The 9,152-nt window shown below is 41.4% G+C and overlaps 1 non-coding gene across 1 annotated transcript; it reads left to right on the top strand.

The window, feature by feature from the left end:
- Positions 1 to 7,891: 7,891 nt before the first annotated feature.
- Positions 7,892 to 7,998, top strand: LOC141636742 (small nucleolar RNA R71). The gene has a single exon (XR_012541330.1). It is a non-coding gene; the product is annotated as a small nucleolar RNA R71 (small nucleolar RNA).
- Positions 7,999 to 9,152: the final 1,154 nt, after the last annotated feature.

The raw sequence follows: 9,152 nt of genomic DNA, 5'->3' as shown, positions 1-9,152 counted from the left end.
TCCAATAGCACACATGCTAGAACCTTCTGTCCAGAAGGCTGATGAGATAGATAAAGGGGAACTTGAGGATTCACAGCACGGGGAAGGAGTCCAGGCAGTTACAGAGGAAGGGGAGAACTCTCAGCCAACCGGTCAGCCGCCTGACCAAATAGCCGAACAGGTAGATGATAGGGATTGGCGCACACCTTACCTAGACTGGCTGCGTCATAGCAAGCTACCAGATGACAAGAAGGAAGTAAGGGCTTTTAGAGTGAAGGCCTCCAGGTTCATACTTATTGACGATATACTATTCAGAAAATCACTTGCAGGCCCCTACTTACGGTGCCTGGACAAAGAAGAAGCACATACTGTGTTACATGCTCTCCACAGTGGCGAATATGGAAACCATGCAGGGGCAGGAGTCTGGCAAATAAAGCCCTCAGGTAGGGTTACTACTGGCCTAAAATAAAGGCAGATGCAGCAGAATATGTACGCAAATGTGACGCCTGCCAGCGCTCAGCACCAATGATCCATCAGCCAGCAGAACCCTTGCACCCCATCATTTCTCCCTGGCCATTCATGGCATGGGGCATGGACATAGTAGGACCGCTGCCAAGAGCCACAAGAAACAGGACGTGGATGCTAGCAATGACAGATTACTTCTCCAAATGGATAGAGGTAGAAGCATTCACAGAAGTAAAGGACAAACAAGTTATTTCGTTTATAAAACGAAACATCATTTGCAGGTTTGGTATCCCATCAAAAATCATATGTGACAATGGCTCACAATTCATCTCCAACGATACCGAGGGATACTGTGCCAGGTGGAACATCACCCTAAAAAAGTCAGTACCCAGGACTCCAAAATCCAATGGGCAAGTTGAGTCCAGCAACAAAATCATCATGGACAATCTGAGAAGGAGGTTACAGAAGTTAGGAGGAAAGTGGGCAGATGAATTGCCACTGGTATTATGGTCAGACAGAACGACACCAAAAGTAGCAACAGGTCAAACACCCTTCAGCCTGGTCTTTGGCGCAGAAGCAGTCATTCCATCAGAGGTTCTAGTTCCCACTCACAGGTATGAACGTATGACAGGGGAACTCAACAATGCATAGATGGTCAGAAGCCTGGACACAATTGACGAGCTGCGAGGAAGCGCACAAATCCGTCTGGCTGCCTACAAACAGTCAGTGGCCAGGAGTTACAACAAGAATGTGAAAGTCAGGCTTCTGGAGGTAGGAGACCTGGTCCTCCGAGAAGTGTTTCAGAACACTAAGAATCGAAAAGCAGGCAAATTCGCCTACAAATGGGAAGGACCATACAAGGTAGAAGGAGTTGTTGGCCATGGTGCATACAGACTGATGACTATGGACGGTCAAATCATACAACGCCCATGGAACATACTTCACCTGAAGAGATATTACTTTTAATAATAAGTAGGTTTTAGCCTTCAGAATGATGTACTATGAAAATCCAAATTATTTTGAAAATAAAATAAAAAACCGGTAGTAGGCATACTTCCAATTTCACTCCTATTTCTGGTGTCTCTAACTATTTTAAATTTTAAACTGCTATTAGATGGTGTGGTCTGGCAGCGTCCTGGGACCACAATTGCTCTGGTACCCCATGAAATGGCGACAGGTACATCACATCATTCTAATAGACTTTTCTATTTCCAGGCTCCTCTAGGTACATCACTATGAATCCTACTGTCTATGGTACGTTGAAAGGGTATCTAGTAGGACTGTCAACTGCCAACACGGGGTGACAAGGCATGATACCGTCGTAGAGTACCAAAGATAATATTTATATTCCAAACTACTACTATAGATAGTGGCAGTCAGGGTCGAACCACAGAGAGGCGATGCAATTATTAGTTGCCTAATTTTAGTCTTAATGTAACAAAAGTGTGGGGGTTTGTTTTGGATTGTTCTATAACTAAAGTAGATAAATGAATGATAAAAGAACTGGATGAAATCAAATATTAAAAGGGTACTAAGATGGTCGGTTCACTCTAGTTTCGGCGGCAGTATACTAGGTAAGTCTGAGATAATCACGTGAGACAGGAAAATAAGATGTCCTCTCGGTCCATTCTTGATAGGTAGCATCTTTCGATCTAGCTACAGGACCCTAATATCACTAATACTAACTTTCGTCCTGAAAAGTGATTTAAAGGTCTAAATTAACTTATCTCTCGATCTTATTAATTTAGTCCTCTTAATTAAGTAGTCTATTTTCCTCCCTATCTTTCGATCTTATCGGGTCGGTCAATTCCTAAACATTCAACTAGTCGCGTGCACTCGATTCGTCAAAAATAGCAATTAAATTAATTAAAACGAAACTAATTCTCAAGTGGCCGGTCGATCGACCAGGGTAGGCGGTCGATCGACCATGGCGCGACTCAGGTCTACCAATTCTAATGCTGCCTGCACTACAGATTCCCTACATCCTAGCACAAAGGGTTTAGCTACTCATACTGGAAATAATAACAACAATAAAATTAACTAATAAAGTAAACGAATTCATGATTAAAATAACTAAATAAACAATTAACATGAAACGATAATTTGGCTTTGGGAAAACTACTCTAGCAATTTCTAGTCTATGAACGAACAAAGTAAACTGAAATAGGGAACCAAAATTACCAGTAGAAAGCAGGAAAAAGAATCCGAAAGTACGAACGGAAAATAAATTGTATTGAATGAATGTGAATACTAATGCCAAACTCAATATCGAACCCTAATTATTCGATCCCTAAAAACTGATGATAAAAGACTTGATGATATTCTGTAAACATCAGGTTACGTTATATAGGAATATAACGTAACACTTATTTCTAAAACCTAATTACAATGGGCTTTGGAATTCTCGAAATTTGCGTCAGATTCACGGTTCGGTCGATCGACCATACAGCTCAGTCGATCGACCAAGGCTCGCTGTACAATAGCTTCTGATCTTCGTGCTTTGGTCGATCGACCATGGACACCGGTCTATCGACTGCTTCATCCGGTAGTTGCTCCAAAAGCTTCGTAAATTAGTCTTTTGGGCCTCGATACGCGCACCAAGCTCGCTTCCCAAGTAAATACTTCTTGTCAAATACAACATTAGGTACTTGGGGACGGATTCAGCACGATTTCCGCTGAATTCTTCACATTTCTGCAATATTATACAAAAACGCAAAAGTAGACGGAAATAGGGAAAATAGTAGCTTAAACTACACAAATGAGCTCTGAAATGCGTGTAAAATAGGATGTAAAACAACATATTTAGGACACGGATCAAACTTCCCCAAACTAAACCCTTGCTTGTCCCCAAGAAAGAACTAGACTCGATCCTAAAACCTAATGGAACGATTTCAATCTCAGAGCGAAATGCAACTTGTAAAGCCTAAACCAATTTAATGCAACAACTAACAATCAATTAGTAATATGAATCATGCAAACGAGTTATGTAGTCGTCAAAAACTGTTGAACCGTAAACTATAGAGACTTATCATTATGGACTCGCACGGGTCGCTCATATCACACATAAGCGCAGGTGAATATATGTAAAGATATAAAGAAGTAATTTCGTACAGACTCTCACCTAACTACGACCTATAAGAACATGCCTGCAATCTAATATGAAAATAATCTCTACAACCGTACATATGCATTCCAACCAAACAAATGACCACGACACATGCCGAGGTAAATATGGATTTGTGAGGCTATGGGCAGGAAGGGGCTGAGATAAATTTGGATAAAAACAGAGTTAAAAGCCAACCTAGTAACTAAGGGAACCAAATTAATAAACCATTCCAACTTCTTGCTCAAGAATTCAATCGAAACGGTGCTAATAGTAAGCACAAATCTCACAATCTCCATAATTAGTCAACTCCCTATAAGATACAAATACAGCAGGGGAGCAAAAATCGCCATTTAATAAAGACTTTGAATTATGCGATTTTGATTCTTTTCTTTTCTCGGGCTTCAGTCGATCGACCAATGAGTCCAGTCGACCGACCATAGATCGAACTTGTTATTCCCTTTTTCTTTTTGTTTTTCTTTTTTTTTCAATTCTAGTTTTTTTCTTTCTTTCCTTCCTTTTTCATCTTCCCAACATCATCTCAAAATGAGCATTAGCAACCAAAAACAAAGTAACAATCCCAAGAACATAAACTACTAGCTTGACAAGGGCAGGGTAAGTGTAGGATGTAGTTAACGGGACAAAATAAAGCTATTTTTGGCAGTGTGGAGCTTATGGGAAAAATGAATAAAGAGGTGACCTCTTACACATGTGTCAACTAGCCACGAACCCGAATCCGTACAGGTATTAAGCAGATAAAGTTCATATTTATGCATATTAATGTAACATGCCTCATAAGGAGTAACTACTCACATTCCTAGATAAACCGGTCATGGACGACACCAGTTATAGGCTCTAAATCTCAGAAAATGATGTAGTTTGCCAAAAATCTAAGTCAAGTTTAAAGTTCAACAAGAAATTTAACAAAAACTCGTAGACTATGCATATATGATTCTACTAATAACATGTCAATTAAGCACGGCTCAGGCATAAACAGATGAAAATGCAATGTCATCATTGAAATACTACCATTCTGACTCGACCTATATGCTAAAATAAACGTGCAATTTTTTGAATTTTTGAAATTTTTCAATTTTTTTGAATTTCGTATATATAAGGGAAATAAAATAAACAATGCAAACTGAAATGCAATAAACGTGAAACAGAAATGCAATAAAAACATGTGAATGCAATGCAAAACCCTTCCCCAAACCAAATCACACAATGTCCTCATTGTGCAAAATCATGTAATGAAAAAAAAGAGAAACAGGATTCTGCGACAAATAATAAGTAAAATTGACATAAAAGAAACTCGGAAACTCACAAGACTTTAAGCGCAGCAAATGGAAACCTCCCCAAACCATCGTGAGCTAGGAGGTTTCAAAGAGAGCAACAGATGCTACCATAAGTACCTGAAAAGAAACAAAATACCGCGCGTAATTCCGATAAAACAATTTATTAAACACAAAATTATGTGCAAATCAAGAAAACGGAAGAAAACAGAAATAAATCGGAGAATAAAGTGGAGAAAAGACTCCCTCAACTCCGCAAATCGACCAAACACAGCAGGGGAATGGTCGAGAACAGGTATAGCAGCGGGAGTGGTCGATCGACCATAGCAGGCAGTTGACCGACCAGAGTGAACAGGAACAGAACCTCCTGGTGTCGCGGCTCAGTCGATCGACCATAAGAGGCAGTCGATCGACCAGAAAACCTGTTGTAAGTTCTGATTTTCTTCGAATTAGCTCAATAAATTGAGCTAATATGGTTTATGAACCTGCAAATACACATAATAACGCGCCCAAAATTGCGCAAAACCCAAATGTAAAGACTAAAGTATTTAAATCCCAAGCAAACTTATTAAAGTGAAGTCTCGCGCACACAAAATCAATAAAAAGTGTAACAAAAGCAAAAAATGAATGTTTGTGCAAAAAAAGTCTTGACCAACTAATAATTGATCAAGAATGGCCACGGAATGGCCCACTTGCTCGGCTTCTGGCTACAAGAGGTAGCCTCCACTGTGCTCATCTCCTCAGCGTCACTCCTAGTAACTCCAACATCCGCCGAATTCAACGGATCGACATCTTGAACATCCTCCCAATCAATGACCTCGTCTGGCTCGTCAAAATCCAAATCGGACTCCTTCACCTTGACTGGCTCCTCATCAGGCTCCTCATCAGTGCCATAGCTAAGACATCCTAGACCGCCTCTTTCAACAATTGGCTCCTTCACAGCTGGAGCAACATGCGGCTCTTCCTTCTCCAAACCATTTCCTGCAATATCTAAAACAGAAGAATCTTCCTCCAATTTGCTCCCAATCTGGGGCGGAGGTGTTACAACAGGAGTAGGCATAGGGGCAGGCATATCAGAAAGCACAAAATAAGATTTCTTCTCGTAAATCGTATTCGTATTTGGCCACATAGGATATTTCTTCTTAGTGGGCTGGGCAAAAACAATGGACTGTTTCCTTAATTAAAAGGTCAATGTCCCTGAGCCAACATCTATAACTGCACCAGCAGTGTGCAGAAATGGTCTACCCAAATTAAAAAGACTGTGAGCATCCTCGGGTATATCTAGTACAACGAAGTCAACTGGGAAAAAGAACTTTCCTATTTGCACGGGAATGTCCTCTAAGACTCCTATAGATCGGACGAGAACGATCACCATCTCTTTGTCATGTTAGTAACTGCAAACCTAGTCAATTTCAATTTCTTAGCTAGACTCAAAGGCATAACGCTAATGCTAGCTCCTAGATCACATAATGCCTTCTCAATTGAGAAGGTACCAATATTACAAGGAAAAGAAAAGCTACCGGGGTCTGCTAGCTTATGAGGTGCAGTGTGAGTCAAATAAGAACATGACTCCTCAGTTAGTGCGACAGATTTCACAGTATCAAGTGACTTCTTTTTAGACAAAAGCTGCTTCATAAATTTTGTGTAAGCAGGCACTTGATTAACTAATTCAAGGAAAGGAACTTGCACATTTAAACTACGAATAATATTTTTAAATTTATTAAACGATACATGTTCCTTTGTCGGCACCAATCTCTCTGGATAAGGGGCTGTAAGAAGCAACTTAGCCCTCTCCTCTAGGTCTCTCATACCGGCATCAGTGAACTTAGGCTGAAAATCCACTACCTTCTCCTTGTTGAAGCTCGAACCTTCTTCAGACCGTCTCAAGAATGAGCCATTAATCGTCACTGGGTCATACTTTGGAACCGGAACAGACCCATCAGCATTTGGGTCTTGCCTCAATAATTTCGGAGTCGTTGTACTCCGAAATAAGTGGTCCCTTAAGTTATCTGGCATTGGAGGACGAAAAGGTTCAACATCAGCAGCGTTTTCAGTCGATCGACCATGTATGTCAGTCGATCGACCGGCTTCTACAGGACTAGAAGCTGTGCTATTTCGCGGACTGGTCGATCGACCGGGTATGTCAGTCGATCGACTGATATACCTGCTGATCGTCTTTTTCTTGCTACTGTTCGTTACTGCCTTCTTCTTACTTGGTTCCGCCTCATCTTTTCTAGTAGCATCCTCGACCATAGCGGGCCCATCAAGGGTAGACCCACTTCTCAAAGTGATAGCATTTAGGGTCTCTTTTTTATCCGGCTGCGACGGTAATTGCCCCGGAGCTCGAGTTGCACTTTTGCTTGCCAGTTGAGCAATTTAACTCTCCAACATTTTTTTAGAAGTCTCTCTAGCATGAGACTCCTTTTGCAGCAAACCCGACAGATTTTGAACCATGTTTTTCAACTCGAAAATGTCAGAACTTTGAAATTGCTGCTGCTGAGGCACATAGGGAGGCTTTTGAAACCGATGTTGCTTATGAGAGGGCACATAACTTTGCTGCTGCTACTGCTGCTGTGGACCCGGATTAAGGACATTCTGGTTAGACCACCTCAAATTGGGGTGGACATTAGAAGAATCGGGATATGTACCAGTCTGTCTATAATGTTGAAAGGCAGCACATACTTCATTCGAACTAGGACAAAAATCCGAAACATGCCCCTCAGCTCCACATCTTTTGCATGTAAAGGGACCGTCTGAAACAGCATTAACTTGGTAAATACCTCCCTATTGAGATCCTCTTCCAAGCTCATACTTATCAAATCTCGCCGTAAGAGCCTCTAATGCAGCTACAGAAGGGGATTCAGCAGCTCTCCTTTGATTTCCCCTGGAATTTCCATGCTCAGCTTTATGGGTGGCCATATCATCAATGATTTTCCACCCCTTAGTTTCTCCAACATTCTCCTAGAATCTGCGATTAGCTGCAGCATCCAGGATAGCCCTCTGATCGTCATAAAGCCCATTATAAACCTGATTGCATAGGCTCCATTGCTCGAACCCATGGTGCGGAATAGTTCGCACCAGCTTCTTGAAACAAACCCATGCCTCATGAAAATTCTCATCAGGACCCTGTTTAAAGCTCGTGATCTGAGCTCTAATGGCATTGGTCTTCGAGGCAGAGAAATATTTCTTGTAGAATGCTAGGGCCAGCGATTTCCAATCAGTGATCCCGTTAGTAGTTCGATCCAGGTCTCGATACCATTCCCTTGCGGCATCACGAAGCGAGAATATGAACATCGTCTCCTTCACCTGGTCCTGGGTCAAACCTGCTGATGGGGGTATAGAGCAGCAGTAGTCAATGAATGTCTCCATATGTTTAGCTGCATCTTCATTTCAGCTCCCCTAAGTTAGTTTCTCTCAACCAAGTTAATATAAGACGGTTTTGGTTCGAACTTTCTGTCCGTCCCTGGTAATGCGAATCCCTTATAGAGATTATCAGCTGTTGGCTCGGAGTGACTGGCTATACTTGCTTCTTCACCCATGTCTGGAGATGTGACGGTCTCAGCTGAGGAAGTAGAAACAGGTGACGAAGGTGGATCCTCCTCAAACAGCTCGTTCTCGTAGTAACTAGACAAAGTACTCAGCTCTTCCTCTGTCAGCAATAATCTAGATGATCGTCTCAACTCACGCAAAGTCCTTTCGATCTCAGGATCCAATGGTCTCGGTACACCACCCTGTGACCTGCGCATAAGAGGAAACTATAAGTAGAATATGAGAATAGTTTAAGGAACAGATGTCCCTTAAACTAAGAAAAAGACTAAAATAAAAACAACTAAAAATTAAACAATTGCCTCCCCGGCAACGGCGCCAAAATTTGATACCGTCGTAGAGTACCTGATGCATGTCTAATATATGATGTTTTGCACCTCATTTCAGACGCATTTTAGAGCTCAATTGAGTAGTTTATGCTACTATTTCCCTTGTTTCGTGAATTTCTTCCTTTTCGTGTGATTTTGTAGGAATATGAAGAATATGGCGGAAAATGGACCAAATATGTCCCGGAGTGTTTAGAATAGGATTTGACATGAATTATTGACTCAAGGAATGAGTTTGGTGCGTGTTTCAAGGCCTAAAGATAGCAAAAGCATGGGTACATACGAGTTTAACAAGCAAAGAAGCACTTCACGATATTGCAGCCTGCTTCAGATAGCAATATATCGAGTTCTAAAGCCGATAATTGAGTTATTCTAATTGGAGGTGAAAGCTTATCCTCTTATCTTTCCAACGCCGTGTAGAACGCCTGATTTGACCAAGTA

The sequence above is a fragment of the Silene latifolia genome, chromosome Y (genome assembly GCF_048544455.1).
Source record: "Silene latifolia isolate original U9 population chromosome Y, ASM4854445v1, whole genome shotgun sequence".
Classification (NCBI taxonomy): Eukaryota; Viridiplantae; Streptophyta; class Magnoliopsida; order Caryophyllales; family Caryophyllaceae; genus Silene; species Silene latifolia.
Note: the sequence above shows the minus strand (reverse complement) of the source record. Positions and strands in the feature narration are given on the sequence as shown.